Source organism: Canis lupus, chromosome 17 (genome assembly GCF_048164855.1).
Source record: "Canis lupus baileyi chromosome 17, mCanLup2.hap1, whole genome shotgun sequence".
Taxonomy (NCBI): Eukaryota; Metazoa; Chordata; class Mammalia; order Carnivora; family Canidae; genus Canis; species Canis lupus.
Window position 1 is genome coordinate 43,744,332 of NC_132854.1, and position 24,290 is coordinate 43,768,621.

The 24,290-nt window shown below is 35.5% G+C and overlaps 1 long non-coding RNA gene across 1 annotated transcript in view; it reads left to right on the top strand.

The window, feature by feature from the left end:
- The window catches only part of LOC140608408 (uncharacterized), a 70,275-nt gene extending 45,985 nt beyond the window's left edge, over window positions 1-24,290 (top strand). Inside the window, exons 3-4 of the long non-coding RNA XR_012010428.1 lie at window positions 12,675-12,799; window positions 24,147-24,290. This is a non-coding gene — a long non-coding RNA (uncharacterized lncRNA). The remainder of the gene's footprint in view (window positions 1-12,674; window positions 12,800-24,146) is intronic.

Consider the following 24,290-nt stretch of genomic DNA (forward strand, 5'->3'; position numbering starts at 1 on the left):
ACAAAACCTTTATTTGATAATCAGGGGATGCATTAATTTTCTACTGCTGAAACAAATTAGCAAAATTACATAATGTTTAAATTATCAAATGCATTATCTCACAGATTTTGTAGGTCAGAGGCCCAACAGAATAGGTTTCACAAAACTGAAATAAAGGTATTGGCCCTGCAGGACTCTTACCTAGATGATTAAAGGAAAATTCCATTTCCACACTTATACAGATGGTTTGCAGGATTCAGTTCCTTGTGGTGTGGGACTGAGGTTCCTGGGCTCCTCCATGTTTAAACTATCAAAAGGGTATCAAATCTTCATGCTTTCAATGTCTGACCTCCCCTTCTGTCATACTTTCTTGTATCCAGCCAGAGAAAATTCTACACTTTAAGAGTACATACAATTATATTAGGCTTTCCTTCATATAATCCAAGATAATGCCCTAATCTTAGTCAACTGGTCCATGAATTTAATTTTATCTGCAAACTTCATTTTGCATATAGCAGAACATATTTATAAACATGATAACAGGCAGTGAAGACCATGGAGCCAAATTCTGCCTGCTAGAGGTGAGATCCTTTATAGTTAGGTAATATAAGGACTATTGAGACATAAATATATGTATGAGAAAATTTTTCTCCTTCACATTAATACTACAATTAACTACAATTTGTGGTATTTGTGTTAGGAAAATTTTTGAATTGATTTTAATGAATAAACAAAAATAAAGCATGACAAAGTATCTTCTACATATGGAGAGGCATAGTAGATTTTATTTATTTATTATTTATTTATTTATTTATTTATTTATTTATTTATTTATTTATTTTTAAAGCTTTTATTTATTTATTCATGAGAGACACACACAGAGAGAGAGAGAGAGGCAGAGCCACAGGCAGAGGGAGAAAGTGGGCTCCATGCAGGGAGCCTGATGTGGGACTCGCTCCCAGGACTCTGGGATCATGCCCTGGGCCGAAGGCAGGCGCCAAACCAGTGAGCCACCCAAGCATCCCTCATGTATTTTATTTTTAAATACTACTCTAGTAGTTGATAGAAATTTGATAGAGTAAGTATCCAGATTTTAACAAAATTCTGTCAGGAAGTTTATGATAATGTTTGTAGATATAAAGATGTGGAGCCTAAGATTATAATATAGGTAAATATTACCTAATTTTGTGGTACAGCATCTTTTCTTCAGTCTTATTTTGCTTAATATTTTAATCTAATGCATAAAGACATTTTCATCTGATTTTTGGACTGTTAAACACAGAGAAGAATAATTGTCACCTACATGACAAAAACCCAAAGACTACTAGGTAGGATGATGAACTGATTTTAAATAAATTTAATATGGATAAATATCTGTCCTGCAGTTTGGTGCAAAATATCAACTGTTTATTTTAAACTGAGAGGAACTTATGTAAACAAGTGCATCCAGAAAGATAATTTACAAGTGGTAGCTCACAGTCAATACAAATGAATAATGCAATATGCTTCCAGTAAATCTAATGCAAAAAAATACTTTATTAGTAGAAATACTGCATCTATAAAAGAAATATGGAATTTTTCATCCTCCTCTGTCATAATTTATCTGGGTGTTAAAAATTAAAAAAAAAATCTAAACAAACTGCAACAATCAAACCTTCAAAAATGCAAACTCAGAGGTCATTGTAGCTGTCTTTTAAGAATTACTATGACATTTTGCTATAAATAATTGATTAAACTTTGCCCTGGTAATAATAATGAAAACAGTAATAATAGAGCTAGTAGTCCAGGCTATCATTTTTTGTTTTACTACAGAAGAAGATGGATAAGGAAGGCTCACAGAGACAACTTATTATTCTAACTAAAATAAAAGTTTTAGAGACTTTCTTGTTAATCAGGTAGCAGCTACTGGGTAGTAAATCGGCTTTATTTTTATTCATGTCATCTCTGAAGATGGTCAGGAAGAGACCAATCAGTATTGTGCACAATAATGGTTCCTGTTGATTCCAGAGGAAGGAAGGAATTCAAATTGCTAATTATAAGGCTATTGAACTATTGTTTGTATTTTAAAGATTTATTAAGTCATAACCACCCCAAGAATCATTTTCTTTGTGGAATGTGCTTATATCCTTTTATTTTTCTTATATATAAATTTTTAAATATTTTACTTATTTATTCATGAGAGAGAGAGAGAGAGAGAGAGAGAGGTAGAGACACAGGCAGAGGGAGAAGCAGGCTCCATGCAGGGAGCCCAACGTGGGACTCGATCCTGGGTCTCCAGCATCAGGCCCTGGGCCGAAGGCAGCGCTAAACCGCTGAGCCACCTGGACAGCCCTGCTTTTCTTTTCTAATCTAAGAAATAAGATAACTAGTGAAAAGTCTGAAGAACATGATGGTGAAATGACTTCACAGGACACTTAACTGAAAGAATCTATGTCTGTCTTGAGCTATAGAGGTTTAGCCGATCCCTTCCCTACCACCATCACCTACTCTTCTGAAGGATTCCCTAATCTGCTATAATTACTCATAATTCTGTATATGTTTGAGGGTAGGATGAGCTCCAGGCTCAAGAATTTTATGTAGAAATGGTAACTCCTTTTGTTTTCTTTTTAAATTGAAGTGTAGTTGACATATAATGTTGTATTAGTTTCAACTGTCAACTTAGTGATTCAACAATCCTATACATTACACCAAAAAAGAAGGAAATCTTACCATTGTGACAACCTGCATAGACATAGAGGGTGTTACCCTAAGTGAAATACAGACAGAAAAAGACAGACACTACATGATTTCACTTTTATGTGGAATTTAGAAATGATCTCTTTTTTTCAGAAAGAGAGAGAACACAGTGGGGAGGGGCAGAAGGAGAGAGGATTTTTTTTTTTTAATATATTTATGATAGTCACAGAGAGAGAGAGAGAGAGGCAGAGACACAGGCAGAGGGAGAAGCAGGCTCCATGCACCAGGAGCCCGACGTGGGATTCGATTCCGGGTCTACCAGGATCGCGCCCTGGGCCAAAGGCAGGCGCCAAACCGCTGTGCCACCCAGGGATCCCAGGAGAGACAATCTTAAGCAGACTCTGTGCTCAGTATGACACCGTCCTGGGATTTGATCCAATGATCCTGAGATCACTATCTGAGCAGAAACCAAGAGTCAGACGCTCAACTGAGCCACCCACGCGCCCCTAGAAATGGTAATTCTTGGTTAATACATGGAAGTTTATGCAAAGAAACAAAAGCTGATTGAGGCAAGAAAAGTATCAATCTGCGGGAAATAAAGACTTCCTTGTATGTTGCCAAAGTGATAGACTCTTTTGCAAGAATAACTCAAGGATTTGACATGAAGCAAACTCATCTCATCACCCTTTTCTGGGTCCAAAGCTGCTGCCTCTAAAAGTGCCATTTCATTGTGCTTTTTTTTTTTTTCATTTTTTTTTCATTGTGCTTTGTATCAGTTAGTGCTGGAGAAATCTTGAATAGCTTATGTACAGAACTGTTTTTAAATTTTATATTATTTTGAAGATTTGCTTCTTTAGGTTTGGGGCACATTGACCACCCCTGTCTGGCTGAGAACTCTCTACAGTCTGTGGGCTGACAGTGTGCTGATCTTTTAAAAGTTTCTTTCCCTCCCCAACTCTCCTTTTAGGTGAGGCTTCTGTGAGGTCTGTTAGGTGTGCATCCTGCAGCTTATTGGCATAAAATGCACTCTTCCTTTGGTGGCCTCTCTTTGGGTGCCGATTGGGAGAAAGAAACAATAGTGCAAACTGTTTTGATAGTGAAAATTGACAAGTGTCTTTTTGAAATAAAGAACCAGTCCCTCTGGAAAAAATAAATAAATAAATAAAAAAAAAAAAAAAAACAAGGTTGAAATTAAGTTGGGAAGAATTGATACTTTAACAATGTTGACCTTTCCAATCCATGAGAATGGACTAGCTTTCCATTAATTCAGATCTGCTTTGATTTTTTTTTTCATTAGTATTTTGTAGTTCTCTGGAGAAACCCTATAAATATTTTGTTAGTCCTAATAGCTAAGTGCAGAATTTTTCTGAGAGCAATTGCAAATAATGTTTAATCTCAAGTTCTGAAAGTTCATTGCTGCTATATATGACAGCCACGGCCCTTTGTAACTTGCCTTGCATTTTACAATCTTTTTGTAGTAACTTTTCAGTGTGAGGAGATTTTGTTGGTTTTTAGGAGTTTTCTGCATGGAGAGTTTTATTTCTCCATAATCTGAACACATTTTATTTTCTTTTTTTCCTATTGCATGAGCCAGGGCTTGCTAGTATGATGTTTTGAGTAGGAGTGAGGTAAGAGGAAATGCTTCCCATTTTCCCTATCTTGGTAAGGTATCCAATTTCTCAAAATATGTTAGCTGTGTATTTTATAATTTTTTTTATCAAAATGAAGTTATGCTCCTGTTTCTTAGCTTGCTAAGAGCTTTTATCTGGATTATTGTTGAATCTTATAAAACGCTTCTATTTCCATCCATTGATGTTATCATACGACTTTTCTTTAGTCTGTTGATGTGGGAGACTACACTGATTGATTCTCAAATACTGAACCATCCTTATATACCTGGAATAAATCACAGTGATCACTGTGTATAAAATTTATATAGGGCCGCCTGGCCGGCTCAGCGGTTTAGCGGCACCTTCTGCCCAGGTTGTGATCCTGGAGACCTGGGATCGAGTCCCACGTCGGGCTCCCTGCATGGAGCCTGCTTCTCCCTCTGCCTGTGTCTCTGCCTCTGTGTGTGTGTGTGTGTCTTTCATGAACAAAAACAAAAACAAACAAAAAAAATCTTGAAAAAATAAAATTTATATATATTAAGGATTTTATTTACTGATATTTTGTTGAGGATTTTTAAACCTGTTAATTAAAGATATTGATCTGTCATTTACCTTTGTTGTACTGGGTTTATCTGATTTTGGTATTAGGGTAATCCTGGCTTCTCGGAATTTTCCCTCTGTTTCTGTTTTCTGGAAGTTATTGTTAAATTGGTATCACTTATTCCTTAAATACTTGGTAGAATTCAAGAGTAAAATCATTTTGGGCCCTATAAGTTCTCTTTCAGATAGTTATTAATTAGTGACTTATATCCTTTAATTGATACAGGTACATTAATAGTATCTATCTCTCCTTCTATAATTTTTGCTAGTTTGCCTCTTCTAAAAATTGGTCCATTTTATCTAAATAATCAAAGTTGTGGGCATAATATTGGTTGTAATACTCCTTTATTATCCTTTTAATGTTCTGTTATAACATTGATGATCCTTGGGGCAGCCCGGGTGGCTCAGCGGTTTAGCGCCGCCTTCAGCCCAGGGTGTAATCCTGGAGACCCGGGATTGAGTCCTACGTCGGGCTTTCTGCATGGATCCGGCTTCTCCCTCTGCCTGTGTCTCTGTCTCTCTGTCTCTGTCTCTCTCTCTCTCTCTCTCTCTCATGAATAAATAAATAAATAAATCTTAAAAAAAAAATTGATGATCCTCTATTTCATTCATGATATTTTCTCTTTTTTTCTTGGTTAGCCTGGCTAGATGCTACAAAATGTGTTGATCTTTTCAAAGAACCATATGTTGACTTTGTGGGGCTTTTTTTTCAATTTTTTCCTTTTTCAGTATCATTGATTTTGCCTTAATTTATATTAGTTCATTCCATCAGCTTTTTCTTCTATTTCTTTTTTTCTGTAATCTCCTTAGATAAAATATTTGGTTAGTAGAGTATTAACTTTTCATATCAATTTTAACTCTGTAGAAAGTTAGTTTTTATTTAGGAAATTCTAAATTTAACTGCAAAAATCGATATCATGTTTTTAGTGAAACTGAAGGAATAAAAATTGTCCCATCTTACTTTTCTTGCCAGTTCCTATAGGAGGTGATTACCCTGCTCTCATAAGGGAAATGGAAATGAAGTTGAGCATGAGAATTATTTTAATATTAATAACAAATAATTTAACTTTTGAATTTTTATAATTTTCTTCTTTTAAATTATAAGTTATGTATAATTATCTACACTTTAAAAATGAGAAAGTAAGGTAGAGGGCTTATAGAGGCTTATAAAATTTTCTAACACTATAGATTTAGTAAATTAGTATTAAATTCCAAGTCTTTGTATACTAAGGCATGATGAACATAACTTCCCAGCAGACTTGTTTTAGCTCATTACAAACTTATTGGTGGAATTATTTAAGCATAAGATATGCAATTAGTTTGCAGGGGTATTAAAATGGAGACCATATTGTCAAGTGTCATATAACCATATAATATATGGTCATTTCTATTCTTGAGTAATCCTATTATATGGATATCCTAACAGAAGAGTTCATTTTCTACTATATCTTTTATGTAACATTTAAGACCATAATGTGGTAGTCTGAATAATGGCCTCCTAAAGATATTCATGCCCTAAGCCCCAGAACCTATGAACATGTTACCCTACATGGTATATAAGATCCTGCAGATGTAATCCAGTCAAGGATCCTGAGATGGAGAGATTATCCTAGATTGTCCTGATAATTGAAATGTAATTACAAGCATCCTTGCGAAAGAGAAACAAGAGTATCAGAGTCCAGAGGTTTTTGCATATGAAAGAAGGGCCACAAGCCAATTCAGTCAATCCATACAAATTCTGTAAAGAGCTAAGAAAGATTTTCCCCTGAAGCTTCCAGAAGGAATACGGCAATGCTGTTCCCTTGATTTTAGACTTCTGACCTCCAGAAATACAAGATAAAATTTTTGTGTTCTTCAAGCCACTAAATTCATGGTAAGTTTTTACATAAGCAATCAGAATCTAACTCACAAGTCCAGGTGGGAGACAACATCCTTTGCCAATATCTTAGGTGATACATATGATTTACAATATTTAGAGACCCAAAGTATACAAAATGATATGTGAAATGAAGTCATGTGCATATGAATTGAAGATGATTAAATTCTTCTTGATGCTAATTTTCTTACCAGTGCAAATATAACAATTTACTATATCCAACGGGATCTTAAAGTCTACTTCTGGAGGAAGGTAACAGGTAGTCTAGAGTTGAGAGGAGAGAGATGAGAGAGAAAGAGGCACATAGAAGAGACAGAGACAGAAGGGTCAGTGTTTTTTATTCTCAATTAGTAAGTTGTTTCTATGAATAACTGCAGTATTTGACTCTTCCTCCTCCATCTTCAGCATTTTTATACAACCTTCCCACTCTATTAGAAACAGAAGGCCAAGATCTAATGGAGGTCTAAGAGTAAATGATGCATTCTCACTTTTCACTTAATTCAAGTAATTGGTTACCATTGCTTAATTTGCAGATCTCTGATTGAATTCTGACACTTTGCAATGTTAAATGAGCTTGAACAGCAGATGGCTAACTTTAAAAAAAAAATCAAGTAGTTTGAACTTCAGAAATTGGTAAAAGGTAAATATAAAATGCAAATAAAATGAAAAATAAAGTATGTTTACTAGCACAGTATTATTTTTAAAGACTTTATTTATTTATTCATGAGAAACAGAGAGAGAGAGGTAGAGACACAGGCAGAGGGAGAAGCTGGCTCCATACAGGGAGACCGACACGTGGGACTCAATCCCGGGCCTCCAGGATCACACCCTTGGCCAAATGTGGCTCTAAACCGCTGAGCCACCCACGCTGCTCCAGCACTGTATTTTCATTCAAGAACACTCACAAAATAAGTTGTATCAGGGACCTTAAAATAGTAACTAAATGATTGAAAGAATCATCAGTTTATTTTTTTATATTTGATTTAATAGAAAACCTCCTAAATAATTCCATTCTTTCATGAATTATCTACTTAGTAAACACACCAATAAAATTATGTACCAGTCAAAATTTTGTGACTGTTCTAGTTACTAAAGATATAAAGATACAAAAGGACATTTCCCTTACTCAAGAATCTTACATGCAAGTGGGGAAGACAAAGTAAAACAGGATTGGTATAACTATAGAAGTATACAAGTTACTCTTACACTTGATAGTTGGGAAAAGGAAGAAAGTGGATATCAGGTAGAGATAATTTAATTTATAGTAAAGTTTCTAACTTTAAAACATCAATCTTATCCTTGCCCCATAAATAATAGTAGTGATACAAAGACATTACAACATGTGAAAACAAAAACTATAATTTAGCTATATACTAAATAACTAGTTTTGATGCAATACGCACAAAACTTAATCAATATAATATTTGTGATTAAAAAGCCTTAAAAATTATGTATTATTCCAAGCACACCATTGGTGCCTATTGAACAAATTCCACAGTTCTCAATTATCTGGATGAGGGCTATTAATGGTAACATCCAATTGATGTAAAAATACCCCTAAGGTTTCCGCATCTATCTGATTCTCCAAATTTCCAAATTCTCCTAAAATGAAGCTTTATTTTCTTATTTTGTTGGAAGTTTTAGAATAAGAGAGAACAGAAAGCCTCATCTGCTGGTGGGAGGATAACTCTGAGAGCCCACCCTCTCTCTTTTTTGGTAATTAGGAACTTTGTAATAAACAGGCTTGAAGAAAATGGTGATCAGAAACAGGAATGTGGAGTGGGCTCAGGAATAAGCCAGAGATCAATTCACAGTTCCCAGTTCACAGAAGGAGATGGTCTAAAGGCAATCTGGCCTGGGAAAGTACTTTCTGCACATTTGAACTTATCAAGGGAAATTGACAGTTTATATCAATTCAAAAGAGGACAGTTTAACAAGATAAGCAAATATTATAGACTTGAAACCCATAATTTTTGTTATGTAAAGTTGCTTAAGATATCTCTTCACTCATTTCAACCAAAAATTATTTATGAAATAATTTCAAATTGATGCTTTTGAACATAGCAGTAGTTATGACTACTTGAAACCAAATAAATTCTCTGTTCATTTTTGTTTTGTGGTTGTTAGCTAGATAGCTAGAAAAAGCTGTTCCTAGTTAACCAAAACTATTAAAAAATTAATATTATATTATTCATAATACTAATAAAAAACATTGAAAACACATTTCTTGAAAGTACATCTATCTAAGATAAATGCCAGAATTCTAGGAAATTATGTTACATTTTGTTAAAAATAAACAACATCTGGGGCACCTGGGTGGCTCAGTGGTTGAGCATCTGCCTTCAGCTCAGGTCATGATCGTGGGGTCTGGGATTGAGTTCTGCACTGGGATCCCCACACAGAGCCTGCTTCTCCCTCTGCCTATGTCTCTGCCTCTCGGGGTCTCTCATGAATAAATAAATAAAATCTTAAAAATAATATAAAATTTTAAAAAACAACATCTATGTGAACAGCAATGAAGACAGCAATTGCATTGGTAACACTTGATTTTTTTAAAAAAACATATGTTAAATATATTCTTCAATTTCTGATATCCTGATTCCAAACGTGTACCACATTATGGACTGAGGAATGAGAGAAATGTCTGTGCTGGTGGAATTTTTTCTCTTGCCCTTGTATTTTCGCCAGTCTGCTACCAGGATCATCAAGTGATTATCTCTCTGAAACACATGTTAGAGCTAGTTTAGAGGACTTCTGACATGATTGCATACCGTCTGAATCTATGGGCCTCCTTCAAGTTTTGAAGAGTTTGACAATTAGTTACCTTCAGGAGGAGTTAAGAATGCTGGCTTTAGAATAAACCCACTCAAGCAGTCATCTCACTGTTCTGAGAAAAGCACCCCCTAAAGGGACCATAGATTTAAAAACACATAACCAGCCAGTTTTTTTCTGGTAGTAGCTTTGATGTTAGAGACCAAGCAAACACACCTGGTGCTGACTTTAATGTATGTTGAGTATTCTTTGTATGTCAACCAAAAGACAACAAAGACAAACCCTCCAAACCCAAAGGATTATTTGATATCATGATAAATTTCATTAGTTTCCATTTAAAAATAATAATAAATCTTCCATTTAAAAATAATTATCTGCAAAGATTCATTTTAATCTCATTTTTCCTCTCTTCTTCCTCCTTGACTAAATGTGCCAACATTCTCATTTCACTGTCCCCAAGGAGCTGTACTTACAAGGAGAGCAATGTGGATCATGCCACCATGGAGCAATGGAGCTCTACAGACTCTGTCTCCTACATAACACTTGCTCTCTGAAAGGGGGAAAAATTAAGTAGAGTGGACAAATGTGAGAAACGAAGGATAACATTTTTTATTATCCACTATGTGAAGGATGCCATACTTGGAAATTTTTACATACCGATTACATGAAACAATTTAATCTTTTCAACAATTTTAAGAGATAAATATCGTTACCATTTTACAAAGAGGAAGAGGCACTGAATCGCAGAAAGGCCAATAGACACCCAAGGTTACACAGCTAGTTAGTAAAAGAAACAGAATCTGTATAGGATTAATCCCAAATGCCCTGTGTTCCTACCACACGAAGCTGACCAATACAATTCCATCAAATTTAATTGACCATGCATCTACTGTACCATATCTGTTCTTCAAAAAATTAAAGTAATTTTCTTCTGACATATGCTTTGGGGTTTTGCACAATCTCTACATATTTTCTCCACTTCCATGCATAATCCTCCAGAGAATAAAACCAAACATTTGTATTCAATTATTTTATTCAATTATTTACCATATATATAGTTGCCATTTTATTAAACTAGAATATAAATGAAGATTAATGATTTGGTTCCATTTTGTTTTAGCAAATAGAGGCATTATTGCTGATATTCTTTATTCATTACTAAACTTGATTTTTGGCCTGTTACCGCAAAGACTATTTTATTCTCCTAATTGAATTGGCATTATTCCTGATTAAAACCATTTTAATAAGTTATACTAAGTACTTGAAATATCGTCTCAAGTGTAAATTATTCTTTTCTATGTAAGGCAATTAATTATCTGAGCTTTTTCAGTATGTTATTAAGTATAAGCACTATTTTCAATAAACATTAAGTTAACCCTCTTAATTTAAAAAAATGGTTATTTTAGACTACTGCTACCAAGCAGATTACAATTTCCTGAAATATTGCCAATAACCTCATACCACTGAACCGCCGCTCTCTCACAGCACTTTAACATGCTCACTTGCTTTCAGGCTCCACCTGGCTCCTCCTTTGTAAGGATGATATGAGCAACACTTTCCAGTAATTTTCCACTTGTACTTATTTATTTTTGAACTTCATCTATGCCAATTAAAAATCTACATCACTTCGAAATTCACCTTGTCAGCTTCTACACATTGAAACTTAGAGAAAGGCACTATCCTGCCTGGATAGTCTTAGGAACCGGTATTATTTTGATGTTCTTTATCTCCTACCCTCCCCCATATTTTCAGTGTTTCCATGGTTTTATTCCCCAAGCTTCAAACACCTCAACACTTCCAGATCCTTTTATGTCAGCAGAGGTCCTCCTCTCATGCTATACTGAGGACACTTGGCCTACCGTGTGAAAGCATCTTCACTTACCAAGTTCCTATACACTCTGGCTTTGTTACAAACAAGACAAAAATCATCTGTGAAAAGAAAAGCTTCCACATACTGTTTCTAAACTCTTTTCTTAAAGGGATGCCAATTGTTATGCCAATTGTAACTTAAAACGCTGCAATTTTGATTCCTTTTTCCCGACTCAGAGATATTGTTCAACTCTCTTCCTCATTTCTTACATTATCACTCTTTATTGAGTGCCCTTCTTTGCTTTAATTTTTTTTTAATTTTTAAGTTTTTTTTTTTTTTTTTTTAAGTAATCTCTGTACCCAGCATGGGGCTTGAACTCATGACCCAGAGATTAAGAGTCGTAGGCTCAGGACACCTGGTGGCTCAGTGGTTGAGCATCTGCCTTTAGCCCAGGGCATGATCCTGGACACCCGGGATCAAGTCCCATGTTGGATTCCCTGCATGGAGCCTGTTTCTCCCTCTGCCTGTGTCTCTGCCTCTATCTTTCTGTGTCTCCTATGAATAAATAAATAAAAGTTAAAAAAAAAAAGAATTGTAGGGTCTTGTGGCTGAAGCAGCCAGGCACCCCTAAAAAAATTCTTGCATGTACTAATTAAGAACATCTGGTCAAAGATTTAGTATTTTGCTTCAGTAAACCACCTCTCCATCAGTGTCCAACTTATCTCCTCTACCTCACCACCAGTTTACATCACCTCTAATAGAATCGTGGACTCAGGATCAGAAGGGACCTGGCTTCATAAAGCCAAGTCTGGAAACTTTACCAAAAGGCAGGAATTTTGGTGTTCTTTTAAAATTTCTATTAGAGAATGAACTTTTTAATAAAGCACCTTGTTTTCTTTCAATGTATCTCTAAGTACTATTCTACTTTTACTATAAGGGTTTGTCTACCTATCCTATGGAATATATTCCCATTTGTTGAAGTCCTATAGCCGTATGGAATAGCTCTAACTATGCTCTTAGTTGCCTTACATTATTTCTCCCAAAACCTAATTATAGGTATCCAAAGTTCCATCTTGTCTTCCCATATAATCTCTTACAGTGAATCCATCTCTTCTTAAAACAGTCCAGAGCTCCATATCACATTTCTAACTCCTTAATCACATTCCCATATAAATATTCCAGTGGCCCACCAACTCTAATAGTAAAAAACCTTCTTTGCCTAAACTCCAGTCCTAATCCTTTACATCTCTATTTAGTATATGAGTAATTGGTTCTTTTCCTTTTTCTTACTTTCTGCTTTCAAATAGCTTAGAAGTGTTGATGACTCTCTACTTTATTTTATTTTTTTTAGTCCCAGAACTGCAACAAAGAGCAAAGTAGTCCCCGCCAGCTGGGAGCTGACCTGGCACTACCAACTGGCCTTCATGTTGCTAGAAGCCAGCCCATCCGCCCCAGCCAGGCCACAGGGTTCTCATGGTGAGTATAGTAATTTTATGGAACAAGGCCAGTCTGTAGCTGTGATGGAACTAAACAAAAACAAGACCACTCCATTATCATATCTATACACTGAGAAACAAAACATACTCATTGTGCAAACCACAAAAATGACCAAACGCCCCCACCCACCTCCCCCGATCTTGGCTAATATGAATGACTTCTGCTTCTTTCCTAAATTGCTACTTTCACCTTGCTTTATTATTTCACCATTTAGATAACAATGATTAGAATACAGTTACAGGTTGAATTATGGACCAAAAAATATGTTGAGATCCTTCTCTAGTACCTCAGAAAGTGATCTTAACTGCAGATAGGGTCATCATGGGTATCATTTGTTCAATAGCGATGAAGTCATATTAGAGTAAGGTTGGGTCCTCCTTGAAAGAGGAAATGCTGGTTAATTCTATGTGAGGGCAGAAGAAGAGACTAGTGACACAGCTACAAAACAAAGACTAAAAGCCACCATCAGAAGCTAAGGGGCAGTGAAGGATTCTAGCTAGAGTCTCAGAGGTTGATGGTCTTGTGCACACCTTAATTTTCAACTTCTAGTCTCCAGAATGGTGAAAAAATACATTTATGTTGTTTTAAACCTTCCAGCTTGTCAAACTTTGCTACAGCAGCCCCAGGAAACTAACTTAGATACAAATCCTTAGATACAAATCCCAAAATTACCCTGGCTCCCAACAACATTGAATCCATAGGTAAGCTCCCCCCAAATCACATTACACAAGGTCAAATCCTAGTCTTACCTAATAATCTCTTACTGAAATGCTGTATGACTTCTCACTAAGGACACTTCCTGTCGCAAAAAGTCAGCAAACTCAACTTTGTTCCACTACCTGATGGTTTCTAACAGAAGTGCAGTGAAATCTTTTTTTTTTTTTTTTTTTTTTTTTTTAGTGCAGTGAAATCTTCCTCCTCATTCATACTTTTTACCTCACAATTGAAAAGTTGTAGCAGGTTCCTAACTATCATTACGCCTTAAGTTTTGACTGTATTAATTTCTGATCTAATATTTAATATGCCAGTTAATCTTTCTAAGTATGTTCTGAGAGGTTTTAGTGATGTCCAGTGAACCATGACTCAGGGATTAGTGTAATCCCTTCTCATCAGCACTGGCCTGTGACCTGCCTGACTCAATAGGATATAGCAGAAGTTATGCTGTGTCAGTTTCCAGGCTAAGCCTTATGAAGGTTTGACATCTTCCAATTTTGCACTCTGAGGCAAATCAGCTCCCATGCATGAAGTCTGAATACTCTGAGGTCTTCATTTTTATGGACAAGAAGTATACCTGATAATAAACAAAGGCTCACATTGTATATTTCTAAGCATTTGAAAATTATTAATCAAGCTAAAAAAATCATTTAAAAAAAGTCTGTCCTCCCTAATGTAGAAATACAGCATGAATAAGCTGGTAGGTCAATTTTGAATATGCAAATTCTCAGAATCCTTGGATTTCTGTGCTGGGATTGAATGATGTGGGAATAGTAGGCCTATGCTTCTGGCTCTCATTTCTCTGGATCCATGTGCTTTGTCATCCCTCTTCTCTTCTCTTTTCCAGTCTGTTCTGCACTACAAAGGAACTCATACACATATCCAAGATCCACCCCTATCCCCACCAGAGTTGCCTTTGAGTTAATGACTCAACATTAGCAGACCTTCAGGAGGACAGAAGGTCCTCCCCTTGAATTAGGCTCAAGATTATTTGGTTGGGAAATTCAATGTTCCAGTTCACTCTACTTGCTTGGGGCTGCTGGGACAGAGGAAGGATCTGAATTATGGTTTACTCTGGCCTTTAAGTGCCTCATCATATGGGGTAGCATAAGACTGGAAGGAGACAAGAGCATGACTTCATAAGCTGTAGGCTCCAGGACAAGACTTTCATAATAGGTTTACAGTTAGTGCTGAGTACTGCTTTCACATCTTATGAATTGTGTCTCATATACCATGACAGAAACCATTATTTTAGTGATTATGAGTGAAATGTCTTCTGTATAGTAGAATATTAAGACTATTTCTAGATCCAAATGTGCTAAGTGAAATTTACCACTTATTTTATAGCCCCTACTTAGAGTCCCTGTTCCAGCACGAGGATTTGTCTTTACAGCCATATTTCTACAGTATAACAGGATGCATGCTTCAAAGCTGAATCAATATCTTGAAGGAAAAAATATAAAATAATTTAATTTATTGTGAAACATCTTTATTTCTCAGTGAGTTACTAAAGTGCCCTATCATATTTGCATTTCAAATAATTTTTTTGATTAGATACTCCCATTGTGTCTTACAATTTTAACATTTCAATAATAGTCAAAAGTTAGTGTGCATGCAGATCATCAATTTTAGTTATTTGCAATATTAACAGTAAATATACAAGAACATATATTAAAATTATTCATAATTATTTTTGAACAGTGCAAAAATGATGTGTAAAATATTCTCGAAGATATGTATACCCAGTAAGAGCTTGCTTAAAGCGTAGGATCTATAATCACACCTTTATTCATCTGTTACCATGCTAGAAATCTTACCTCAAAATTATATGTTGTCAAGAATGGTAAGTAGCATGTCATTTGCAGCTCCGCTAGACTTTCTTAGTTTTGGGGGTCAATTTGTATCCATGAGTTATGAAGAAAATAGTCACTAAAGACTACTTTCAGCTCTAATTTCAGATACTAATTTAAAAAGCATGTCATTAGGTATAAGGAGACTTTGGAGATACTGGAATATTGATTTAAAGTGTATATTTTTATTATCTTCACACTTTGAAAAGTCTTCCAATTTTTTTAATCCCATGCTTCGATGTACACTTTCAGTATGTCCTCATTATCATTTCTTTCACAGACGTGTGACAAAAATTATCAGTTGATGGGGAGAAGTTAAATTCAGAGACTGACACATTGGCTTTTTAATCCTATTAAAAAATCCTAAAATCTTAAAAGTCTTATTTTATATTAAAAGTTATCACATTTTGGCTGTGACTCTTAGTTGCCTCAAGCTACAAAACCCATGGTGGTAACACTGGCTGTAAGAGGCCCACTGAAATATTAGTTTCTCTTAACCTTGTATTGAATACCATGAGAAAATATCTGTAGCTTTGTCCTCTAATTCAGACATTCTTTTATTTTTCTTTTATTTATTTATTTATTTATTTATTTATTCATAAGAAGCACAGAGGGAAAGAGAGAGAGAGAGAGAGAGAGAGAGAGGCAGAGACACAGGCAGAGGGAGAAGCAGGCTCCATGCAGGGAGCCCGACGGGGGACTTGATCCCGGGTCTCCAGGATCACACCCAGGCTGAAGGCGGCGCTAAACCGCTGAGCCAATGGGGCTGCCCCCTAATTCAGACATTCTTAAGAACATGTGTTTCATTAACCATGAGAGCCTTCCAGATTTGAAAAAAAAAAAAAAAAAAAAAAAAAAAAAATATATATATATATATATATATATATATATATATATATATATATATATGTTTTGATCCTACATCCATTTATTCAAACAGGTATCCAAGAAAATGTAAGTGGTCATGATATTTTAACAAGTGACTTTCACTATTCTTTTTAACACTGACTCCAAATAAAAAGAATATTTTTGACTGATAATTATTTTTTGATTAGTGCGGTTTTGGGATTGATATTCAGATGCAAAATCTTTTATGTCTATATTAAGGTTTCTGCTGCTCACATAGTAGTTTTGTCAATACTGACCAAGAAGTATTAGGAATTTTTTATTCATGACAGACACAGAGAGAGAGAGAGAGAGAGAGAGAGAGAGAGAGAGGCAGAGACACAGGCAGAGAGAGAAGCAGGCTCCATGCAGGGAGCCTAATGTAGGACTTGATCCCAGGACTCCAGGATCACGCCCTGGGCCCAAGGCAGATGCTCCACTGCTGAGCCACCCAGGTGTCCAGTATTAAGAATTAAAGAAAATATTCCTGTTCCTGTAACATATATTCTCAATGCTGAACAGATCAAAAAGTCATTAAGCATTTTTCCTTCCTGTGTCAAAACACATTTACAAAAGATGGCATATTCTCTCCATACTAGTGTGTTTACCCATTGTAAGCTAAATTATCAGATAGCCCAAACTCTTGGTGTTATTTGCTCTTGCACATTATATGTCACTGCTTTGAATAGTCAAGCATGTAATTTGGCAAGGTTATTTTCCAGAACCTCATTTTGTCCCCGAATGTATTATGCGTTATTACCTTTGTAGGTGGCTTAGAAGCTCCTAGCAATTACCTTAACCTTACATTTCAAATTTGTGAAATGTATAGGAGAATAATTGTTTCATCCCTTCTTTCCCTGGGACCAAAAAATGACCTGTAGACTAATTGATGGTGTGTTGAGTATCACATTTTTCAAAACACTGCCTTGACTTCAAGATGTAAATACAAAAAAAAAAAAAAATGTAAATACAAAATAATATTTGTAGTACATTGAATGTGGGTATGCTATGTATTTTAGATACTTCTCTGGAGGAATTAAAATCTAAAATATATGGGTAAAACTATACTTTTACATTTCATTCATTTGCATTTAATATTAAACTTAAAATAATTTTATTGAATGAAATACAGATCCTTAAAACATATACATTTTAGTCTCACTTATTGTCAAAGTAGTGCTATAGTATACATCCAAATTCACAGTATCTAGCAAGCTTGCCAGCTTGCTAAAGTACAAATATGTGGATTTATAGCATCAATAGAAAATTTTTTAAATCTGCCTCAAAAAAATGTGGAAAAAGACATTATACTTCCTTTACATTAAGGAGTTATTCTAAATCAGTGTTTACTAAAGTTCTCAGATAATAAGAAAAAATGTTAAATATGCATAATCTGTTTTAATGTTGGATTGGTGTCCAGGAATTGGATTTATAAATACTGCCCCACTCAAATTTTGACAGACAGGATAGTCTTAGGCTTAAGAGCACAGATTCTATATAATGGTTTGATAATCATTTGCTTCTTTGAATTTAGGTACAATAATTTATCTTTCTATACCTGATTCTCCTCAATTGAAAAATTGGATATTAATAATGTGGATACTAAATGAATTCCTATACGAAAGTACTTAAAATGACTGTCTTACCATAATTGCTCTAAAATCAATAGGTTTTATTACTACTACTATCACTGTAAGTCAATTATTTAAAAAACAAACATAGGCAATGTGCTTGATGAGGATTTGAGAAAGTGTAAAATGAAATTTTCTCATTTCTTTTTCCAAAATTCCTATCTTCAGAATGCACAGAGCTTTTGTGTGTGTGTTTGTGTGTGTGTGTGTGTGACAGATGCATGCATCCATCCACCTTCTCGTTCATTGTGAGAGTCCTGAGAAAATAACACTGATCAGATAATAATACTGATCAGATAAACTTGAGGCTCTCATGGGGTTTACACTTGAGTATGTCTATACTACTAATCAGTAAAAGTTTTTATTTCTTATACATTACTTAGAAAAAAGAGTTTTTTTCTCTGAAAAAAACCCAGAGATGTATTTATGTATTTATGAAATGTCTAATTGATCATAATTATCAAAATAGTTAAGAAAAAATAGTTTTTCAGAGATGAAAAGTATCCTTTACCATCATACTGACATTTCAGAGATATTAGAAAAAAATATTTTTTAAAAATGTACTGGGTCAGGGACAGATGAAATGATTCTGTAACAATCTAGACTAGATGATATATCTGGATTTTTAAACAGATTATAGCAGAAACAGAAGTGAAGTCTACCCTGAAATATGGGAAGTTTGATAACTATAAATTGGTTTTGGAAATAAAATAGTATCAAAGTAATATCAGATGTCATACTCAATGATATTCAACACGCTATCCATAGATGTGTAAGTGGAGGTAAGTGTAGTAGGCCTTACACTGTGGTTACAATATATTAACAGACCTTCTGAATTCTACTTCTAAGATGCATCTTTCCACAAAATGACAAAGTAAATTGTCCTACATTCCCAATATATGTGTAAGTCATCTTTGATGAATATGATTATGTCAACTCACTGAATCAGAGGTTAGAAGCTATAATTATGAGAATAGCATTCTTCTTGATTATGTGCATCCTAGATCTCAGACTTATAGTGGTGAAAATATACATGATTTATCAAGACTAACATGACAGAGGAACTTAAGATTCTAAGAATAGTGATTCTCATCAACGCCTATGAAAGGATGAAGTGATGTTTAAGGAGAGCAGATATTATTAAAATTTAACTGCCTAAGGGCAGAGTATGAAAACTAGACAAAAGGAGGCAAAAAAAAAAAAAATCTAAAATTGTCCTCAGTGGCTTTTTGTGGCTGAGTGGTTTAGCACTGCCTTCAGCCCAGGGCATGATCCTGGACACCCGGGATCGAGTCCCACATCAGGCTCCCTGCATGGGGCCTACTTCTCCCTCTGCCTCTCTCTCTCTCTCTCTCTCTGTCTCATGAATAAATGAATAAAATATTTTTTAAAATAAACAAATAATAAAATTGTCCTCAAATAATAGACAAAGGTTACTGTACTAGAATCTGTCCTTACTGATGGTTCCATAGAAACTAGCCTAATTTTGAACAAACCATTTCTGAGTTGACTTTTTTATAGTTGGCCTTGTTGTATCCTGACATATGCTATAATCTATAGCACTATTAGAGAATATTTATAATATGTTTTTTATTTAAGATTTTATATATTTATTCCTGAGAAACACAGAGACGCAGAGACATAGGCAGAGGGAGAAGCAGGCTCCATCGATCCTCAGATTCTGGATCACACCTGAGTCAAAGGCAGATGCTCAACCGTTGAGCTACCCAGGTGTTCCTATAATACGGTTTTAAACACTCTGTAATACTGGTAGTAGATGAAACAACCTGATAAACAGTCAGTCCAGAAACTCAACCCCCCTTCCCCCCATTTTATTTTTTGCTGCTCTTACAAAAAAAAGTCTGGAATGAATGCACTATATATCCATATGGGAGAAAGCTAAGATTGGTGAAACATTTTGTAATATGCAACCATCGCATAGGTTTTCTTTTCACAAGACTCAACAATGTTAAGCTAATTTCTTTGATACTTATGAGGAAATAGGAAATCAGAAGTTGGGCACTTCATCAATGATCACTCATGTAGTGAGTGCTGGAAAAAGCTGGGAGAACGTTTGCGGGGGCCTTTTATAGGCCAGTTCCTGTATCAGGTTCTTTTATAAGCATTACTCTTTTAGCTTTTTCTATCCTGTGAGAAAGACGCAAAATGTAGAAACAAACAGGTTAGAAAAAATACATTTCTATCTGGGTTCCAGAGTTCCCCGTATTTAATCAGGCTGACTCACACTAACTAAACTCACAAAAAAAAATAAAATATATATCAGCAGATAAATTAATATACTAATCCTCAGTGAGCAATATACCTGTCACACAAACTAATACTTGCTTGGGTGGCCAAAAAATCAATTTGGCAAACCAAATCATGGTCGGAAGGTTTTCCTGTGAGCATGCAAATCACAATAAGGAGAGTGATTTTACATGCTTCAAATATTACAGAGCATCAGGCTCTGATTGCTTCATTTGCAGATTTCCATCATTGAAAGATGTCTGCCATAAGCACCAAGACAGCAGAGTTTTATGTCACAACTCTATGTTCCTTGCACAGTGCAGAAGGTGAACGGACAACCTTGCTCCCCGGTTACTCAATTTTCTTACTCTATTTCTGACTCCTCCTCTTCCTCTTTCTCCTCTTTGACCTTCTCCTCCTTCTCTATGATCTATTCTTTTATTTTTTTAAGGTATGCTAAAATTATCTAAATAATGTAAAGTCTCACAATGTCCTGGAGCCCAGTCTCTACTTCTGTCATTCACAGAAAAATTTTATGTATGATCTTATTTTTCATAGTATATTATCTATTATTTATTTATTACTTAATGTTTCTTATTATGCCCTACAGTTTAATTTTTATAAGGTGTGCAAAGTAAAATGAATTTCAGTTCAATATAATCTAATATGAAAACTCAAAATAATAGTGATGTTAACATCATATAATTTTCTGGAGAGAAGTAGTCCAAGGCATGCATGGTGGCTGTTTGAGGACATGAGGAAACAATCTATTTCTGATCTATCCAATTTAAGTCTCGGTTTCCATCATCAGCATTACCTCAAGATACAAGATGATTATCAGAGAACTATCCAGAGCAGTGCTTTCCAAACTACATAGTATAACATCATTAATGTGATCTTTGCATAGAAAAGCTTGTTTGGTTTTACCCACCTCCACATGTCCTAACTAATAAGGGCATGGAGCACTGTTTGATAGAATCAGAGAGTTTACCAGGAATCCTGAAATCGACTTCCCTCTCTTCCACATAGTGGCTGTATTATGCTACTCCCATAGCCCCAAAACCTTCAGTTTCCTCTTATCTATTATGGATATAATGTATCTGTTTAATGAGGAACATCGAGACAGAAAATGAAACTGTTTTTGGAAGCATATAGTACAAAACAAATCAACTGAATATATTTTTAAGCCCTGCATTATGTTTAAAAAAATAATTTCATTTTTCCAAGTTGAAGTTACTCTTTAGTCAGAGCCCATTCCATCTGAGGAAGAAAGACATAATCTTTGTAAATCCAGGATATGCTTAGTCAGTTTCACTACTGGAACAAGTCACTTCAGAATGTTCTCATCTCTTTTCACCCTGCTGTTAGGAGTAAGTTGAGGCCCTCTAACATGTTGGATTTGATTGTATTGATCAGCATTCATCCATTCTGCCTTTTCAGGCCTCCAAGCTTTGTAGGATGTTCTATTGCTCATCAACTTTGGAAATACAACTGCTAAAGACTCATCTCCAGAATTATTCCCATGTACAATCCCTTGCCCCCTCATCCATTTCTTAGATGTTATCTTTCTTTTTGTAAAAAAAAAAATATGTTATTTATTTATTCATGAGAGATACAGAGAGGCGCAGAGACAGAAGTAGGCTCCACACAGGGAGCCCAACATAGGACACGATCCCAGGTCTCCAGGATCACGTCCTGGGCGGAAGGCGGCGCTAAACCACTGAGCCACCCGGGCTGCCCCTTAGATGGTATCCTTGAAAGCTATTGTCTACCATTAGTTTCCAAAGTATTCTTTTAAAGATTTTATTTATTTATTTACTTACTTACAAGTGAGAAGCAGATTTCCTGCCGAGCAAAGAGCTTGAAGCTGTGAGTCTCCATCCCAGGACCCTGGGATCATGATCTGAACCAAAGACAGACACTTAACTGACTGAGCTACCCAGGGACCCCCAAAGTATTTTTTAAATTAGGAGTGCACTCTCTCTTTCCATTTGATTTGTTCACACATAAAAAAACATGTTCCAGAATTAAAAGAAAATAAAATTTTCTGAGAAAGAATAAATTGGGGAGGGGGGAGTGAGCAGAATTTCTACCTAGTTACGTCTCTGTGGCAACTCATCATGTCCATTAAGATCATTAAGGTCTCAGTTTTCCATAACTCACAAAAAATAGTTAGCCTCACTAAGGAGATGGAGAATCAGAAATTCTGTGCATACTAACAACGTAGGTATTATGTAGTATGCAGTTACATAAACATCTTGTTGTCAATTAAGAAAATGGAGAATTTTCATGAAATTGGCATAAATACAAGTAGAAATTATAGGTTAACTATAAATTTTGGTGGAAACTGATATTTTAAAAGCCTTTAAGTTTAACTTACATTTTTCATCCTGTAATTCAAGTGTGAATGATCCAAAAACACCTTAGTTCTATAATAGCCCTATTATTTATCACCACAAAAATAGCTGACATTGTCCAGTTAGTCCAAATGTTAGGACAGAAGAAGAGTAATGGATAAAATTAATGGAATTGTTTTGATCCTTAATACTTATACCCAGTGGAATCAATTTTCTCATGCCATGTTATGGTCTGTGATATATGAGCAACTCAGAGAAAGAAAGTAAGAGTAAAGATATATTTTCTCTGTTCCCTATTCAACTCAAAAAAATGAAAAGTGTTGTTTCTATGAAGGCAACATTCCCAATTTCCAAAATCTATCAGATTTTTAAAGATCTGATCAATCTATCTTTTCCCAAAGTCTATCCCATTTTGAAAAATAATTAAGACACAAAATTAGAAATATGTACCTCACATAGGTATGAACTAATACTGTCATTGCAGTGAGTTATTATTAAAGTCACACAAGGTTGACCAGCCAGCAATGCTTTCCATTTTCCTCAAACTTTCTTCCACCCACTAATAAAAACATTAATATATATACATCGATGTTTGCAGACACTTTCTCACTAGTGTATTATTAGCAAGCAAACATAAAGCATTTCTTATGCAAGATGTGGAAGTTACTTCCTAAAATAACTTCTTTATATTATATTTACAAATATTAGGCCTGCATTATAGGATTTCTGCAACCTATATGGGATTAGGTGTAATATGGTATATGTGTACTATGTACATAATTTAAAAAAAAATATTCATGAGAGACATAGAAAGAGAGGCAGAGACATAGGCAGAGGGAGAAGCAGGCTCCCTATAGGGAATCTGATGGGAACTCAGTCCTAGGACCCTGGTATCATGCCCTGAGCCAAAGGCTGATGCTCAGCTGCTGAGCCACCCGGCTGTCCCTGTATTTACATTTTTAAGAGAGTGTCTTGGAGGGGCACCTCAGTGACTCAGTCAGCCAAGGATCTCTTGATTTCACCTCAGGTCATGATCTCAGGGTCATGAGATCAAGCCCCTCCTTGGGCTCCACGCTCAGCACAGAGTCTGCTTATCCCTCTCCTTCCTCTCCTCCTACCCCTTGCTTGCATTCTCTCTCTCAAAGAAAAATAAGAAAGAAAAAGGAGAGAGGGAGAATGTCTTGGGTTTTCAAACAAATATGAGACTCACACAATGGTTAAATCAATTTATTGGTCCAATATTTTACAGATGAGAAAATACAGATCTAGTGAGATTAAGCTAAGTTATAGTAGAGCTAAAGTCAGAGAACTGACCTTCAAATTAACAGTCTATTTTTCCCCAACACAAAAAATGACATTTTTATGTGTCACCTGATGTACCTCATATTCAGTTCAATGTGTATCAAGAACACTGGTAGTCACAAGCTACTTTTTCATGAAATCCCTTTTCTCTTAGTTCCAAGCACATGGTTACAGTACTTTTATCAACCCTTCTCAGTTATGTGTGGCTGAGACTTTCAGCTCTGGCCAATGGAATGTGGGTAGAAGTAATAACAATATGTCCAGACCTGGGCCATGATAACCTCCCACTGAGTTTTCAAACTGTTTCTTCTCTTGTCTGTTCAATAATGGTTGATGTCAGTGAAGCCTGGAGGTGACATGCATATGGAGCAGCCTCTGTCGGCCTGAGAATCTGAATACTCTTTTGAAGCAGTGAGTTCATGGACTTTGGGGAATTCACAGGTTCCAGAAATATCCATCTTTGGATTCCACGTAAAGAAGAAAA